The following is an 18,821-nucleotide window of genomic DNA, read 5'->3' on the forward strand; positions in this document are numbered from 1 at the left end:
TCCTGCACTCCTCCCACCTACGTACGGGTCAGCGTCCACTGTGTGCCTCAAGAGCAGTCTGTCTCAGATGGGCGAGTGCTTTCCAGAGTGGCAACAACTGTCAGCCTCTGTGGGGTGAGAGCTGCTCTCGCCTCGTAGCAGCCTGGACCACCAGCTTCCTGCCTGCAAATTTCCCGCTCCGCCAGACCCCTATTTCATCCCACCTCCTCTCTCTGAAACCCCCCCAGGCTGCGTCGCAGGCCTTGTTCTTGACTTTGGTAACCTCACTTCGTCATTCCCGGAGACGTGCCTCCCTCCTCCTCCAAGCCCCCGTCCATCGCATTACAGTCTTCTTGTGGCCGCTGCAGATCGCCGCAAACTTGGTGGCTTACAGTAACATTAATGTGTTATCCTGCATTTCCGTAAGTTAGGAATCGGACATGGGATTTACTAGGCTAAAGAAGAGCCTAGAGCTTTCAGAACAGCTACATTCCCTCCTGGACGCTTAAGAGTGAATCCATTTCCTTTCCTTTTCCTGCTTCAGAGGCCACTGGCATTCTTTGGCTGGTGGCCCCCTTCCTCCCCCTCCAAAACCAGCAACAATGCACCTGCCGTGCCCTCCTTCCACAGCTATGTTTTCTTCTGACCCTTGTGCCTTCCTCTTCCTTCTACTTTTAAGGACCCTCATGATGATGGTGGGCCCACCTGGACAATCCAGGGTAATCTCCCTATCTCCAGGTCCTTAATCCTCATTAGATTTGCAAAACCTCTCTTACCCTGTAAGGTAACACACTCAAGCTCTGGGAAACACGATGTGGACAAATTTAGGGGACCATTACTGTGCCAACCATACCCACCAGGGCCTCTGCCCAGGCATCCTGCCTTCCATCACGATGCAGAATGATGCCCGACTTCCACACAGCATTGGATTCAGTCCCCATGGACCTCTCAGTGACTGTGCTGCATCATTAATCTCTGCTGCGGCATCACTAATCTCTCCTTCTGCATTGTTCTGCAAAGAAGCTGAAATATGGGGCTCCTGGGGGGGCTCAGCGGTTGAGCATCTGCCTTCCACTCAGAGCGTAATCACGGAATCCTGGGATCGAGTCCCACATCGGGCTCCCCGCAGGGAGTCTGCTTCTCCCTCTGCCTATGTCTCTGCCTTTCTGTGTCTCTCGTGAATAAATAAAATCTTAAAATAAAAAATAAAAAAGAAGCTGAAATATTTCCATCTGGAGAAAGAGGAGATAAAACCTCCCTGGACTTCTCATACCCTGTTGGCCGCTGCCTCATTTCTCTGCTCTAAAGCAACATTCCTTTAAAACACTGTTTACACGAGCTGTCTCGACTTCCACACTGCTCACTCCCCTTCACACCTCTCCAGTCAGGCCATTGGTTCCTCCCTCCACTGAACCTGCTGGGGTCAAGATCTCCAGCCACCACCATGGTTCCAAATCCAGCAGTCCTGGCTTTTAAATCTCGTGCTCGGCCTTCTTCCAGGGAAACACTCCTCTTGGGTTATCACTCCCTCCCTCCTGAAACTCTCTCTCCTCTCGGCCTCAAAAATACTCAGTCCCTGGGTTGTCCTGGGTTGTCCCTGGCCATCCCGTCTCCTTTGCTGGATGCTCCTCTCCTAGATGCACATTCGAGGCTCTGTGTCCTTCCCTAGCACCCCTGCCCAGTAACCCCACCTGGTCCATTTTATTTATTCCATTGTGTGCCCTTGATCCAAAGCCCGGCTCCATCCTCAGGGCCCCTGTGTCCTGTCTGCTCGGCATCTCCACTCAGACGTCTGTTGGGCCTGACAAACCACAGCTCAGGAACCACTGACTTTCACCCCCCACCCCTGCACTGTCACTGCCCCACTCGCTGCCTGTTCATGGCACTCCGATGAGGCAAAACAAAAATCTGTAGAAGCCACACTCTTTCCTTGCCTGTCATCTCACCTCCAGCCACCCACGTGCACGAGCTCTACTTGGGATTTTTTAAGATTATGTACTTATTCGAGAGACAGAGAGAGGGAGCACCAGCAGGAGGGGCAGGAGGAGAGGGGAAGTCGCGAGGGGACTGAGCACAGCGCCGCGCAGGGACCCGACCCACGACCTGAGCCCAAACCAAGAGTCAGCGCCCAACCACCGCGCCTGCCCCATGGGCTCGACTTCTAACGCAGTCTCCGATTGGCTTCCTTCCACCGACGGGTGCTGGCGTCCTCATCTCTCTGACTTGGACTTCGGCAGCAGGGCTACCTCCCCCCTACTTCCACGTGGGGCGCCTGGCAGCGGCCTTCAAGGCTCCGGCCTTCTTCAGGTCCCGGCCGCCCCCGGGGTCCCTCCCTCCGTAGCTCTGCTCCGGGCTCCCGCCTTGGCGAGCCACCAGCGCTGACCGGCTGATCCGGCCAGTGTCGCTCAGCGCACTGGGAGCCGCCCCTGGGAAAACCCGACGGATTTTGGAAGAGGGGAGCAGAGCCTCGGGGTCCCTGGGGCGGGACTCCCCGCGGCGCCCCGCTCTCGGAGGCGAACCGCGGAGCCTCCTGGGAATTGTAGTTCTCCTCCTTCCACTTCCCCTCCCGCGAGGCCGCCGCCGGCCGAGCGTGGACTGCGACTCCCAGAGGCCTCCCGGGGGCCGGAGGCCACGCCCCCTGCCGGAGGCCACGCCCCCTGCCCGCAAGCGCCGGGACCCGGGGCCTCAGCCGCACCGAGCCCGCAGCGGCCGGGAGCCCCGCGCGGTCGAGGAGGGGCCGTGTGGGCGCGGAGGCTGCGCTGCCGGGTCTCCTGCCGCCCGGCGCCCCGGAGAGGAGGAGGGGACGGGCCCGCAGCTGGAGACGCGCGTCCGCGGGAGGACGGCCCCGGGCGCCCGGCCGCGGGCCTCGGGAGGTCGCGAGGTGCTGCGAGTGCAGCCGCCGGCGGCAGGTGCGGAGCGGGGACGGCCCGTTTCAGGCTGAGCGGCGAAGCGGGGCCCCGCGGAGGGGAAGTGGAAGGAGGAGAACTACAATTCCCGGGAGGCTCCCCCACCTGCGCGGCGCCCACACCTGCGCGCCCACCTGCGCGGCCCACACCTGCGCGGCGCCCACACCTGCGTGCCGCGGCCCCCGGGACGCGCCGGCCGGGCCCCTGCTGTCGCGGGACGTGCGTTCCCTTCGCACGGCCGAGAGCCGCGGGGAGCCCAGGCCCGGCACCTGCCGGCAGGTAGACCCGGGCAGCGCGCTTGAGAGCGGCCGGGGCGCCCAGCGCTGACCCGATGATGCACGGCGGCCCTTGCGTGCAGGTGGACCTGGGAGAAGGGATCAGGTTGTAAACCGGGGACCCTGGGGCCCACCGGCTTCTCGCCGGCCTGTCGGGGTGGCCCTGGGGTACTGCACCCCTCCCCTCCGGGCCCCGCCCCCTCCCCCTGGCAGTCTGGAGCCACGCCTGGGCCCCGTCACCCCTCCCCCCTCCCGGCTGAGCCGGCTCCCAGGCCTTAGCCTCCGACCTTCCCTCTGGTCCAGTCTCTCCCCAGAGGCTGTTAGACCTCACCGAGACCTCCTAGTCCTGTCCTGGCACTTCCTTCACAGTCAGGTTTCTTGAAAATCATTTCTGTTCCCATTTCCTGCATTTGTTCACCTGTTTGCTTATAACATTTCACTCTGGCCCACATTTCTGTTCCCCCTGCTGAGAACTTCTGGAAGTCTCTGATGAAGTCCTTATGGCCAAGCCGACCCTTCAGTTTTCTTCTTATGTAACTATTGCAGCAGTTGGCACGGTCTCTAACTTCACGCTTCTTAAAACGCTGTTCTCCGCCTGGTTTTCCTGCTCCTCAGATTCCTTCTGAGGTTCCAGAAGGGCTCCTCTCAGCCCTGTCCCTGTTTCCTTCCTCAATCCTCCTATTTCTAGATGACAGTCTGTGTACTCGTCATGGCTTTCCATCCTGTGTCACTCCAAAGATGACTTCCAGCCCAGCTGGGCTCTGGGGGGCTCTAATGGCATTTACCCAACTGCCCCAGGTGGTTGGCTCTCACATCTCCTGCAGGTTCTTTGAACTCAGTAGATTCAACCTGAACCCAGCTCTTCTGCAAAACCTGCACCTCCTACCATGTTCTGGATCCCTGAGAGCAACATGGCCATCCCCAGCCACCCAGGGGAGACGCCTGGCAGTCAAGGAGACGCCTCCACTTTCTTCAGCCACACCTTGGGAGCAGCATCCAGAGAGTTCCACCTCTTTAGTAGCTGCAAGGAATGAATGGGTTTGCATCTCTCTCCTCGTCCCTGTCCCTCTGTCCCTGCTGCCACATTCTTAGGTCAGGTTCTTACCTCCCAGCTGGAGGATGGCAGTGGTCCTTAGGAAAACTGCACCTAGTATTACCTCCTGAACTTCAATCTTTCAAAAGCCCAGCACTGTGCAGACAAGCAAAGTGCAGGAGGCCCGAGACTCCCAGGGTCCACCCAGAACTTCAGAGCTACACCTCCAAGCTCCTCTCCCCTGTCCCCTTGCCCAGCATGTGGCTTGCTGCACCCCCTGTCCCGTCCCACTGCTCTGCTCTGCAGTTACCTTCAAGGTTGAGAAGGTTTTCCTGGTCACCCAGGTTTTAGGCAATTTTCAAGTTTCTCTCTTTCATTTCCCTGATGGTGTATTTCAGACAGTGTTTGTTCTCTTACAATATTTACTGGGTTCCTATTCTTTGTCAGGCGTTACTCCAGTTGCTGGAGATAGTTTCTTCTCAAGCTTATACTGTTTAGCAGGGAAACGGACACAAAATACATGACATGGCAGGCAGTGTTTCTGTGCCAAGGAGAAGATAAAGTAGGTCAAAAGGGCAGGGAGTCCTGATGTGGAAGCAGGGTACAGGTGTAGGTAGGTTGGTTGAATTTAAATTAAAATAACTGAATTTAAATAATAAAAAAAAACGGCCTGTCTGGTGGGTTTTGTTCGAGCAGAGAACTGGTGTTGTGGAGGGGCAAGCAGGCAGCTCTCCCCAGAAGGAATGTTCTAGGGAGAAGAAATGGTGAGTGCGGAGACCTGGAGGCGGGGCTGTGTGGGGCCGTAGTCTTCACAAATGTTCCTCCTTTGTATTCCTTTCAGTAACAACAATAATGTCATCCATTCATTGAAACAGTGTCAGCCCTTTGATGTGCATCATCTTCTCCGTTCCTTAAATGTCACAGTGACCCTCTGAGGGAGGTATTACTATTCTCCGTTTTACAGAGGAGGAGCTGAGGCTCAGATAGGTTAAGGAACTTTTCTTAAACTAGATGTTTATTTATTTATTTGATTTTATTTATTTTTTCATGAGGGACAGAGAGAGAGAGAGAGAGAGAGAGAGAGAGGCAGAGTCACAAGCAGAGGAAGAAGTAGGCTCCATGCAGGGAGCCCGACGTGGGACTCAATCCCGGGTCTCCAGGATCTCGCCCTGGGCTGAAGCCAGTGCTAAACCGCTGAGCCACTTGGGCTGCCCTAGATGTTTATTTTAAAAGCCATCCACACTCCCAGGAAAAGTTGAGCATTATGTAAGGCCCGCCATGGAAAACCTGGGTCTTCCTTCTGTCTTCTCATCCATACCTTCGTTCCCCTCTCCAGGAGTCTCCACAGTTAATTTCTTGGGTGACCTATTTGATGTTTTCCATGCATTTGCAAGCATATATATCTAGAATGAATGTCTTTCTGTAAATGGGATCATTCTGTGTGTACCATTCTGCAACTTAAAAACTTTTTTTTAATTTACATTCAATTAATGAACATATATTATTAGTTTCAGAAGTAGAGGCCAGTGAATCACCAGTCTTTTTTTTTTTTAAGATTTTATTTATTTATTCATGAGAGACACAGAGAGAGAGGCAGAGACACAGGGAGAGGGAGAAGCAGGCTCCCTGGGCAGGGGGGGGGGGGGGGACTTGATGTGGGACTCAATCCGAGGACTCTGGGATCATGCCCGGAGCCGAAGGCAGACACTCGACCTTGGAACCACTCAGAGGCCCTGAAGGTGGCCTTTTTCGCAGCCTCATTGCAGGAGTGGCGTTTGTCCGCAGGTGCAGCCTGCACTCTGGTGAGGGGCTCTCATGGGGCATAGGTACCCGGTGAGTGGACTTATCCAGGGCCCCGGGAGCGGCCACCTGCCACAAGCCACCGCCTACCGCTCTGGCTTTGCTCCTCCAACGGCCCCCAGGGCCTCCCAAGGTGGTAATACTGCGTTTGGTATATTGTCATTCTGGTATTTTACTGTTCTTTGCAAACTGTAGCCTGAATTGTTACATCATGAGGCAGATGTACCCAGAGTTCTGTGCGGTGGCAAGACGTGCACTCCTTCCAAAAGTGTTCTGTCCACGTCATTCCCAGCGTCCGCCTTTCCAAGGCATCGGACTAGTGATCATTCCCATTGCCCGAGGGACGTGGGGCATCCTTTCTTAAGCTTACCAGCTGTGTTTTCCTGGGAGCCACGGTGAGTCTCTCATCTCTATACTTCCAGAGCCCCTGATGCTCCAGTCTTGGGACTGGAAGAACAGGAAGGAAAATCCGAGAAGGAAGTGCGGGGGCCCTGCCTTCCCCCCTCCCCCCACCCCCGCAGGTATCTGCAGAGGCCTCACAGACCAGGCTTGACCCATGGATGGATTCAGGTCTCCACAGAAGGCCTCCTTGTAATGTTCTCGGAACTTAGAGGCATGGGAGGAGCTGGGTGCCCCCCACCCCCAGCTGTCTTGACACAGGGTTTGTCACCTGCAGGCTCTGCTGAGGCCTGACGCAGTACAGGAGCTCACCTGGGCCGGGGAGGGGCGGGGGAGGTCCACAGGAGGGCCCCGTCTCCACTCTTGTCACCCTGCACAAGGGCCCTGGGGAACCAGCAGCCTTGGCTACTCTTCTTCTTGTGTGTGTCAGTAGTAAACTGAATCTAGAAAGGGCTCATGGAAAAAACTGACCAGGCTCTGGAGAAAAATTAACCTTAACATTTTTTTCCTTTTGCTCTGTGCTCCACTACTGCCAGGCAGAGTAGTGAGTGGTTGCCTCAGAGGGAGTGGGGACTGATGAGCATGGGGGAACTTTCTAGGGTGACAGGGATGCTCAGTGTAGAGATTTGTCACAATTCAGCAAACATTCCCTTACAAGCAGGGCACTTCATTGTAAGTTTTGGATCACAAGGAAAAGACTGAACAGTGAATACTCATTACTGTGTGCGTGCCGAAGCAAGCAGGGGAGAGAGCATGCTGACGTGTCTCACTCACTGTGAATGCATCAAGAATAAAGTGGATTAATGGATGGTTGCCCAGATGTGAGGAAGTCTAGGAAAATGTGAACGGCACAACTGCAAATTTCCAGAATAAGGTGTTGGGAGAGAGAGAAGGCGGCTCTAGTGCTCTGTACTTTGCTGGTCCATCCGAGAGCCCCTTCCAGCCTACTCAGGTGGAACTACTGGGGCAGATCCGGGCCCAGGATCCAGAGGGAGAAGTGGGAAAACCTCGAGGGCGCTGGATCAAGCCTCACAGGAAAGGAGGAGAAAACAGAATTTGGCACCGGGCAAGAGGAGATGCAGTGTGCTCCCCAAACTCGGCGGGGCTGGGCCAGGAGTCCACCCACCTCCTCCCTCCGTCGCACCTCCCCTCAATCCCCTTCCGTTCCATCAAGGCCGACAGCTTCGCACAGCATTAGAAATTGGAGACGTGTTAATTTTTCGTGTCTTCATTTCCAGCGTGGCAGGAGAGCGTCCGTGAGCTCCTTAATCTCCATCGGATGTGCGGATTTCTCATGATCGGCACTGCGGTCCAGCGATTCCTTTTCAATTTCCATATTTCTATTTTTATTTTTTTAAGATTTTATTTATTTATCCTTAAGAGACAGAGACACAGGCAGAGGAAGAAGCACGCTCCCTGCGGGGAGCCCGATGTGGGACTCGATCCCAGGACCCCAGGATGACAACCTGAGCCGAAGGCAGACGCTCAACCACTGAGCCACCCAAGCGCCCCTCCACAATTTTATTTTGAAGTTCAGGCCATATATCTTTTGCTAAAATCTTACATTCAACCACATACTTTTGGAAGTTGCTTTTGTGTTGTAAGCAAAGGGACAGTGTTAAGCATGCGGCTGTATTCACAGTCATGTTTTATTGTTACAGCCTTGTTACGTTGCCAGTGTTCGGAGTATCGTCCCACACAGATGCGAGATGTGTGCCGCCTGTTTATACCAAGATGCCTTCAATGTCAGCATATCGGAGTTTTCACTTTATATCTATTTCAATATTTATAAATATCTTTGTGGGTAAACTGCCTTCATTGCAGTTAATCTCCATCCCCATGGGGTATCTGGATGTGTTCTTAGTGTGGATTTTAGAACAGACATAAGAATATCCCATCTACTCATTCAGGTTTTTTTTTTTTTTTTTGAAATCACAAAAAAATGTGTGTCTCCTTTACACGGTGCTAAAGAAGCTTATCAAATTTGATTTCACACAAGGGGTATTCTTGCATATTAAGATTATGAGCCAACGGGACGCCTGGGTGGCTCAGTGGTTGAGCGTCTGCCTTCAGCCCAGGGTGTGATCCCGGGGTCCTGGGATTGAGTCCCGCATCGGGCTCCCTGCACAGAGCCTGCTTCTCCCTCTGCCTGTGCCTCTCTCTCTCTCTCTCTCTCTTTCTGTCTCTCATGAATAAATAAATAAAATCTCTTTTTAAAAAGTAAGATTATGAGCCAAGAAAGACAAATTTGACACCGTTATATTTCAAGGAAAATCTATCATACCATCTTGTGTAACCTGCCATATTTGCTCCATTATTACATCTCTGGCTGCTAGTATTTTTTTGTATCAATCTCTTGTTCCAACCTCTACTTTCATACACTAGACTTAGGAAGCTTTTTCTTTCATTTCAATGAAGTCGTTTTGTGTTATTTTATTATTACATTACTCAATGCAGGCAACCCTCATGGTCTCACACTTGTGCACAGTGGGCCTCACGTGGAACACAATCAGAGTAAGGAAAGGTATTTGCTTCCTTTATTTTTTTTAATATTTTTTTTAATTTTTATTTATTTATGATAGGCACACTGAGAGAGAGAGAGAGGCAGAGACACAGGCAGAGGGAGAAGCAGGCTCCATGCACCGGGAGCCCGATGTGGGATTCGATCCCGGGTCTCCAGGATCGCGCCCTGGGCCAAAGACAGGCGCCAAACCGCTGCGCCACCCAGGGATCCCTGCTTCCCTTATTCTTGATAGTAGATCCAAAGTGATCTGCTTGTAGCATTACACATTTGTTCTGTATTTTATTAGATGAGACATACGGGCTTCCAGCAGTTTCTTGGGATTCTCTAGGAGGGAAGTTATTTTTTGCTCAAAGTGTTATATCTAAAATCACTGAAAATATTCCATGTTTTGTTCCTCTGATATCATTATCTTCTGCAAAGCATCATCTATTAAATCATCACTTTAGGGGGCACCTGGGGGGCTCAGTCAGTGCACCATCTGGCTTCTTCTCAGGTCATGATCCTGGGTCCTGGGATCGAGTCCTGCATCAGGCTCCCTGCTCAGCAGCGAGTCTGCTTCTCATTCTCCCTCTGCCTGGTGTTCCCCTGCTTGTGCTCTGTCTCTGTCTCTCTCTCTCAAATAAATAAATAAAACAAAATAAAAAACTCATCAGTTTGAATATTAAAAAGAAAAAAAGGTTCCATTTTAGAGACCATCACAACTGAAACATCAGTTTTTCAAGGTCACAAGTTCTGTTCAAACTTTTCTAATCTTTTTTTCCTAATCTTTGGAACCTTTTTTTGGAGTTACAAAAATTCAATTGTTGTATTACTGCAGAAAAGTATGCATGAAAAATAAAGACAGTTACTTGAAATAGATGAGCCAGTCACATTTAGTAAAAAAAAAAAAAAGTTCTGATACAAGCTACAGCATGGATGAATCTAGAAAACATTTTGCCAGGTGAAATAAGCCAAACACAAAACAAATAGCGTATGATTCCACTTACTTGGGATGTATAGAATATGCAAATTTACAGAGACAAAGCAGAATAGAGCGTACTAGGGGTAGGGGGGGTAATGGAGGGCCTTGCAAGCATAGCAGGGAGTTTGGATTTTATCTTAAGCAAATGGGACGCAACTGAAAGACTTAAAGTAGGGGATCCCTGGGTGGCGCAGCGGTTTGGCGCCTGCCTTTGGCCCAGGGCGCGATCCTGGAGACCCAGGATCGAATCCCACGTCAGGCTCCCAGTGCATGGAGCCTGCTTCTCCCTCTGCCTGTGTCTCTGGCGCTCTCTCTCTCTCTCTCTCTCTCTCTCTCTCTCTCTGTATGACTATCGTAAATAAATAAAAAAAAAAAAGACTTAAAGTAGGGGAGGGCAGTAGGCCAAGTTACGTTCTTAAATGATGTCTCTCCCTTTCTGGAAATCAACTGTAGGAGGGCAAGAGTCTAACAGGGGGAGGCGGTCTCATTTGTCTCAGAAAGAAATGCATACAGATGTCAGAGATATTGGGGGTTCGGTCCCAGAACACCACAATAAAGCAAATATTGCAGTAAAGTGGGTCAACTGAACTTACTGGTTTCTCGGCACATATGGAAGTTACGTTTACATTACACGGTTGTCTGTCAGGTGTGAAACAGTATGATGATGAAAAATATACATACTTTAAAATGTTTTATTGCTAAAAAAAATGCTGACTATCATCTGAGCTCTCACTGAGCTGTAGTCCTATCGCTGGAGGAGGTTCCTGCCTCTGTGTCACAACTGCTGACAGATCACGGTGGCGGCAGCTGAAGGCCAGGGCGTCTGTGGTGGCCTCCTAAACTAAGACGACAATGACGTTAGTTTGGTGTATCAGTAGACCCTTCCCTTCATGGATGATTTCTCCATAGCATGTGATGCTGGTTGATAGCATTTCACCCACAGTAGAACTTCCTGCTGCTTTCAACTAAGTGTGTGTATCTTCCAAATCTTTTGTTGTCTCTCCAACAATCTTCACAGCATCATCACCAGGACTAGATTCCATCTCAGGAAAACACTTTCTTTGTTCATCCAGAAGAGGCAACTCCTCGAGGGGTGCCTGGGTGGCTCAGTCGGGAAAGGGGCTGCCTTCAGCTCAGGTTATGATCCTGGGGTCTTGGGATCAAGCCCTGCATTATGGGGGAGGAAATCTCTGCTCGGTAAGGGGCCTGTTTCTCCCTCCCCCCTGCTTTGTGCTCTCTTGTGCACTCTTTCTTGAAGAAATAAATAAAATCTTAAAAAAAAAAAAAGCAAGTCCTTATCTATTCAAGTTTCCTCCTGAGATTGCAGCAACTCGGCCCCACCTTCAGGCTCCACTTGGAACCCGGTTCCCCTGCCGCTTCCGGCTCGTCTGCAGTGACTTCCCCACGTCACCCATGAGGGCCAGCATCGACTTCTTCCAAACTCTTATTAATGTTGACCTTCTGACCTCTTCTCATTAATCACACATGTCTTTACTGGTATCTCGGAGGGTGGATCCTTTCCAGGTTTTCAGCTTACTTTGCCCAGACCCATCAGAGGAACCACTGTGACAGCTATGGCCTCATCACATGCATTTCTCAAATAATGAGACTCGAAAGTCAAAATTACTCCTTAACCCGTGGGCTGCAGGACGGAGAACAACATGAAGTTCCTGGTCTCTCCGTCACAGCTCCTGGGTGACCCAGTACGTTGTCAGTGAGCCGTCATTTGAAAGGAGTCTTTTCTTGTGAGCAGTAGGTCTCAACGGTGGGCTTAAGATATTCAGTAAACCGTGCTGGGCACAGATGTGCTGTCAGCCTTATAGAGCACAGGCCGAGTAGGTTTCCCATAATTCTGAAGGGCCCCCGGATTTCCAGAATGCTCGATGAGCACCGGCTTCAACGTAAAGTCACCAGCTGCATCAAGCGAGAGAGGCGGCCTGTCCTTTGAAGCCCTGAAGCCGGGCACTGACCTCTCTCTAGCTGTGGAAACCCTAGATGACCTCTTCCTCCAACATAAGGCTGCTTCGTCTACAGGGGAAATCTGTTGTTTAGTGTAGCCACGGTCACTAGTTCTCTTACTAGATCTGGACACCTTGCTGCAGCTTCTCCATCAGCACCTGCTGCTTCACCTTACACCTCTATGTTACGGAGACGACTGGCTTCTTTCCTTAAACCTCCCGGACCAACCTCTGCCAGCTTCCGACTTTGCTCCTGCAGCTGCTCCTCCTCCCTCAGCCTTCCCAGAGTTAAAGAGAGTCAGGGCCTTGCTCTGGATTAGGCTTTGGCTTAAGGGAATGATCTCTCCAGGCCACGAAAACTTTCTCCACATCAGCAGTGAGGCTCTTCTGCCTTCTTGTCATCGGTGTGTTCACTGGAGTGGCCCTTTTCATTTCCCCAAGAACTTAGCTTTTGCACTCACAACTGGGATAACTGTTTGGTGCAAGAGGCCTACCTTTGACCCGTCTCAGCTTTCCACGTGCCTTCCTCACTAGGCTTCGTCATTTCTAGCTTTCGATTGAAAGTGAGAGACATGCAACTCTTCCTTTCACTTGAGCACTTAGAGGCCATTGTAGGGTTATTAACTGGTTGGCCTAATTTCAATATCGTTGTGTCTCAGGGAACAGGGAGACCTGGGGACAGGGAGAGAGACGGGATGGCTGGTGAGTGGAGCAGTCAGGACACACAGCGTATTGGTTAAGTTTGCCATCTTACATGGGTGACGTTCGTAGCGCCCCCAATTACAGTAGAAATATCAAAGATCACTGATCACGGGCCACCATTATAAATATTATAAGGAACAAGTTTGAAATATTGCAAGAATCACCAGAATGTGACACAGAGACACAAAGTGAGCAAATGTTGGGAAAATGGTGCCAATGGACTTGCTCGACACAGGATTGCCACAAACCTTCTATTTGTAAAAATTGCGGTATCTGTGAAGCACAACCAAGCAAAGCGCAATAAAAAGAGGTATGAATGGGGCTTGGTCTGGGATCACAGTGGCAGAAATGGGATGTGAAAATTTTGCAGGTAGAACAGGCACGATCTACTACCAAATTTTATGTATGGGATGAGGGGAAGGTACGAATCAAGGCTGATGCCGAAATTTTGGTAGGAACCACTGGGTAAATGGTGATTTAAGAAACACTAGAGTGAACAGGTTTTGGGGAGAGGGCAGGAGTTGTATTTTGCATATGTGCTAAAAGGTAGAATTTGAGACGCCTATTAGATATCCAATGGGGGGATGCTGAGTGGGTAGGTGGGGATATATATGTATGTAGAGTTCTGAGAGGAGATCAAGGCCAGATATATGCAGGTGTATCATCCGAATACAGGTATTTTTAAAGCCAAGGAACTAAAAAAGATGATTTTGGGAGTAAACTGAGGACAAAAGAGGATCTGGTACTATGCTCTGGGGTGTGTCAATGTTTAGATAAAGAGAAGCCAATAAATTGAACCTGGAAAGGGAGCTGAGTGGGGCACATTTCCCTTCTAACTCAAAGCAGGTGGGATTTCAGGGCTTTAGGATTACAACGCCCAGAGGGTTTCTTCCTGCCTGGACAATAGCTGGGTTTATCATTCCATGAAATGGCCCTTGATTGCAGACAGAGGGTATGAGTAGGAGTAGGAGACCGAGGGCCCATTCGTTGCCTTTTTAGGACACTGACGTTTTTCTAACTGTGAAAAGGTCTATGGCTCTTCCAGAATTAAACCCATCCTTTTGGTATTTAGGACTCCTTGTGATATGACCCCAACTCAACTTGGGACTTCGAGTCCTATCTACCTACCCAACTCCTCTCCATCAGTTACAGAGATGTGGCCCCAAATCCATGCCATCATGCTCTGCCCTTTATCCAAAATGAATCTAAAGACCACACCTGACTTTAAAGACCCCGAGAGATGTCCAGTCCAGGCTCCCTCACAGCACTTTCACCATGCTGTGCACCCCACACATCCACTTGGGTGCCCACGCACACACGTCTCCCGTATTTTGAGGATTTTCCACTCTGGCTAATGGATGCAGGAACTATTCCTGGCCCTGTAGGAACTTCGAGAGTTACTATCCCTGTTCCTTCCTGACTGTTCTTCCCCCAGCCTTGGTGGTTATCTTACTCAAGTGCTCATGGGTTCTCACCTGAAGACCTACAGAACAGGCTCTACTACTTTCCTCAGAAGGCTCTTAAGAGATGGTATCAAATTATCAAATGCAAAGCACCAAACTAGCGCCAGGCCCCAAACAGTTCTCAGTTTTCTGTCCCTTCTTCACAATGAAAATAGCAAAGTGAATTCCTTTTGCACAGTGCAAGAGACCTTTTCTGACACTTATTCAAACTTCCCCATGTGCAGCCGCTATAAAATCCTTCCCACCACCCTGGAAGACAGCCCGGCGTCATTTTCTTCATCCTCCAGCTGGCTCTGACAGTGCACAAGTCTATCAGGTTGTTCGGTTAGCGCTGCTGCGTCGTAAGGCCCTCCCAAATTGAGCAGTTTACAACCACCACTTCCTTTTGCTCATATTCAGCAGGGCTTGGCGTGGCACCTCTGGTTTGAGATCTTCCCACAGCTGCAGTTGGCAATTCCACCATCTTTCCAGGAAATCTCCTTTGCCAGATTCGTCAGTTCACTGGGTACATTTTCCATTTCCCTTATCACTGCGGGCACTAGTTGTGCTAAACTCTTCACAGTGTGCTTTCCCACACGTTCTGCTAACATTTTGCTGACTTCTCATGAAGCACTCATTTACGGCCTTGAGGCCCGGTGGTCAGGGTTCCTCCAGCAGCCCTCCAGACCCTTCTAGCTGCCTGCCGCCTAGGCCCACAGATGGTTTTTGAGGCATCAGTGCTCCACTCTGGACAACAAATTTCTGTTCCACTTACTACTGTTCTGTAGCAAATTACCCCCAAACTTAGCACCTTTAGAAACATTTGTTTTGCTTGTCATTCTGTGGGTCAGAAATTTTTGAAGGGCTCAGCTGGGCAGTCATTGCTTGGGGTCTCTCATGAGGCTGCAGTCAGATGTTGGCTGGGGCTGGAGTCATCTGAGGGTTCCACTGGACAGATGTCCTCGATGACTCACCTTCAAGGCTGGCAGCCAGCACTGTTACTGGCTGGGAGCTCAGCCGGAGTTGCTGAACGCTGTGCCTACACGGGGCTTCTCCTTAGTTGGTGACTGACTCCTCAGCAAGTGTCTCAGAGAAGCTGCATAGCTTTTTATGACCTAGTCTTAAATGGAAATTTTAAAAATTTTTTTTAATTTTTACTTATTTATGATAGTCACAGAGAGAGAGAAAGAGGCGCAGAGACATAGGCAGAGGGAGAAGCAGGCTCCATGCACCAGGAGCCCGATATGGGATTCGATCCTGGGTCTCCAGGATCGCGCCCTGGGCCAAAGGCAGGCGCCAAACCGCTGCGCCACCCAGGGATCCCTTATGAGCTAGTCTTGGAGATTATATGATGGCACATCTTTCATTCTCTAACGGCCAAGGCAGTCACAGTTCACCCCGGTTCAAGGGGAGACTCACAGCCTACCTCTTGATGGAAGGTGGCGGGGACACATTTTAGAAAAGCACGAGGGATGGGAGAGATCATTGCAGCAAATTTTGGAAAATACCATTTGCCACACAGGCAGCTGATATCTTCAGACATGAGGTATGTTCCTTGTCTCTAGACAGTTTACGTTCTTAAAATCTGAAATTATGCTTTTTTTTTTCTCCTAAGAGCAAAATAATGAACTTCATTTGGGCAATCCTGAGCAATAACACAGGAAGCACCGCTCTTGGTTCCCACCTTCCTGGTATTTCTGAGATGGGAAGGCTTGTGTTCTTCACTTTGAGCTTCAAAAATGGACATATTCTTTCATTCACTCATCCAACCAATCTACGTGAGCACCTATTATGTGCCATGTACTGGGGGTACAGTTATGTGTAAAACCAAACATGGTTCCCGACCTCCACCGGCTTACATACTGATGGGAGATACAGCTCATGAAGGAAATAATTACATAAATACCTGTAAAACTGTGGTGAACAAAAGCTCTAAAGCAAAGATATAAAGGGAGATGAGGCTTAGGGCACTCAAGAAAGATTTTCCTGAGGAATGAATGGAATTTACCCAGGAGGAGAGGTCAAGGGGAATATACCGAGCCACGAAAATGTCCTAACACAAGACAGAGACAGGACAAAAGACCGAGGGAAGTTCTGAGAGAGAATCCTGCCCAGACGCTGTTATTTAGTGACAGACTTGGTGAGAGGGAGTCAGGAATTGGAACCAAAATGCATTCAGAAGACAAAACTGATAGGACTTGGTGATGGAGATTGTATTAGGCATCTAGTGCTCTCTAACAAATTACTACAAACTTAGCAGCTTAGAGCCACATCCATCTAGTATCCCAGTTTCTGTGGGTCAGGAGTCTGGGCACAATGGGGTCCTCTGCGAGACTGCAGTCAGGTGCTGGCCAGGGCTGGGCTCTCATCTGAGGCTCAACTAGGAAGGATCTGCTTCCAAGCTCAGACAGCTGTTAGCGACATTCATTTCCTTGAGGGCTCTTGGATTGAAGGCCTCAGTTTCTGGCTGGTTGTCACCTGGAAGCCACATTCAGTTCTTTCAGTTACCGCGTTCCTCTCCATACTGCAGTGCACAGCATGGCAGCTTGCTTCTTCAGAGCCAGCAAGGGAAGGAGGGTCCCCGAGCAGAATGGGTGTCACAATCCTGTGTGAAAGAATCACATCCAGGGGCACCTGGGTGGCTCAGTGGTTCAGCGTCAGCCTTTGACTCAGGGCGTGATCCCCAGGGTCCTGGGATAGAGTCCTGCACCAGAGCCTGCTTCTCCCTCTGCCTATGTCTCTGCCTCTCTCTGTGTCTCTTACGAATAAATAAATAAAATCTTTGAAAAAAGAATGAATGAATCACATCCACCCCGATACCTTTGCTGGCCTCTGTTGGCCTGAGCAAGTCATGGGCTTTGGTCACACTCAAGGGAAGGGGACCACACAACGGTTGAACCCTAGGAGATGGAGATCATGAGGCCACTCAGACGCTGTCTCCTATAGAGGTGTTGTAGGGTTAGGAGCCCAGGGCTGTGTCAACCCAAGAAGCAGATCAGATTGAAAGGGGTAGGGGTGGTGCATGGAGAGAATGGTTCCAAGGGGGACACGTTGAATCTGAGGCACTTTTGGGACGTCCAAGAGATGTCACGTGGGTACTTATCTGACTCATGATCTTGAGCTGGTAGGAAGTATAGATTAACGAACCATGTTCAGGTGAACCGTAATTCAAGCCAAGTGTGGAGGAGATTGCCCAGGGAGGGAGTACAGCGTGAGGAGAGGACTCAGGATCTAGTGTGAAGGAATTCCATTCACGAGTAGCCAGGCAGAGGACTTTGGGCCCACGGAGGAGGCAGAGATGGCGCAGCCAGAGAACAGGAAGAAAACCAGGAGAGGGATGTCTCACAAGCCGAAGAGAAAGAGGCCACCGGCGTCCACTGGTGGGATTCACAGAAGATGATGACTAGAAAGGTCAGCTCCATTTGGCATTAGTGGGAAGTCACTGGAGGCCTTAGGGAGAGCTCCTCTGGAGAAGTCGTCAGGTCACGCTGGGTTGGGGTGGGCTGCTCTGTGCACCAAAGGCAAGGACAGGAGAGCCTGTGAGCACTGTCAGAGTATTTCTGCTGTGAGGGAGGAGGAGGCAGAGAGAGCACCGACGTCTCAAACACCGTGAGTGAGGGGTCACAGAGGGGAAGAGAGGTGCGGGGCTTGCTGGGCCCTACACAGTCCCAAAGCCAGACCCCACCAGAAACAGGTCTGCAGTGGAAACAAGCTGGGTTTCTTACGACGGCAGCGAGGGAGACCATTGCCCCCGGACACCGAGGTAGGGGGATGTTGGAAAGCACTTAGGAGACAGGGGTTTGTGGCAAGTAGTTTTGGGGGGCAGGTAAGGAAGGGGGGCTTTGATGTGGATTGGGTGTCAGGACGAGGGGGTAATGCCCAGCGGGAATGCCTCACTCAATCTTCTCTAAAAGGCAGGAGGGGGCCCAGACAAAGCTCACTCTGTAACAGGTCCAGAAGCAGCAGTCACTTGTATTGGGCAGGGCGGAGCGAGGTCTGGTCATTTCTGTGGCTTGTGCTACGCTCACGTTCGTGTGTTCAGACACGACGACTGTGGCCTTGTAAGAGTTCTTCCTCTGTTGGAGGCTGACGTCCCCCGTGGCTCAGACTGTGTTGATTCAGCAGGAGGATGCCGGGGCCTCGCTGCACGCCCAGCCTGCCGGCGAGGTGACCGGCTACTTCTTCGGGGCACCTCGCAGAAGCATCCCTTTTCCCCGCCCCTTTCGCGCCTGCACCTACGAGGGCAGGTCAGGGGGAAGCATCCCCCGACCCGCCCCCGCTGGGCTGCACCTGCGAGGACAGGTGGGGTACGCATCTCCTGCCCCGCCCCCGCCGGGCTGCACCTACGAGGACAGGTCAGGGGGAAGCATCCCCTGTCCCACCTCCCCCGGGCTGCACCTGCGAGGACAGGTCAGGGGGAAGCATCCCCTGTCCCGCCCCCGCCGGGCTGAACCTGCGAGGACAGGTCAGGGGAGAGCATCCCCTGTCCCGCCCCCACCGGGCTGCACCTGCGAGGACAGGTCGGGGGAAGCATCCCCCGTCCCTCCCCCGCCGGGCTGCACCTGCGAGGACAGGTCAGGGGGAAGCATCCCCTGTCCCGCCCCTCCCGGGCTGCACCTACGAGGACAGTCAGGGGGGAGCATCCCCCGTCCCGCCCCCGCCGGGCTGCACGCGCGAGGACAGGTGGAGGGAGGCGCCCTACGCCCCTCGTTCTCCGCGCCGTGCGTGCTGGCGCCCGGGGCCACCTCCGCTGCTCGGTCTCCACGACGGGCCGGGAAGCAGGCCCCGCGGGGCAGTGTGAGGACCAAGGGGCCGCGCGGCTCCGGACACCAGCACCGCCGC

At 51.8% G+C, this 18,821-nt stretch overlaps 1 long non-coding RNA gene across 1 annotated transcript; it reads right to left on the minus strand.

The window, feature by feature from the left end:
* Window positions 1-16,176: 16,176 nt before the first annotated feature.
* On the minus strand, window positions 16,177-18,346 carry LOC129493615 (uncharacterized). Its single transcript, XR_008661173.1, has 2 exons — window positions 16,800-18,346; window positions 16,177-16,584 (listed from the first exon to the last, which is right to left on the minus strand). It is a non-coding gene; the product is annotated as an uncharacterized LOC129493615 (long non-coding RNA).
* Between the last annotated feature and the right edge of the window lie 475 nt (window positions 18,347-18,821).

The sequence above is a fragment of the Nyctereutes procyonoides genome, unplaced genomic scaffold (assembly GCF_905146905.1).
Source record: "Nyctereutes procyonoides isolate TBG_1078 unplaced genomic scaffold, NYPRO_anot_genome, whole genome shotgun sequence".
Lineage (NCBI taxonomy): Eukaryota > Metazoa > Chordata > Mammalia > Carnivora > Canidae > Nyctereutes > Nyctereutes procyonoides.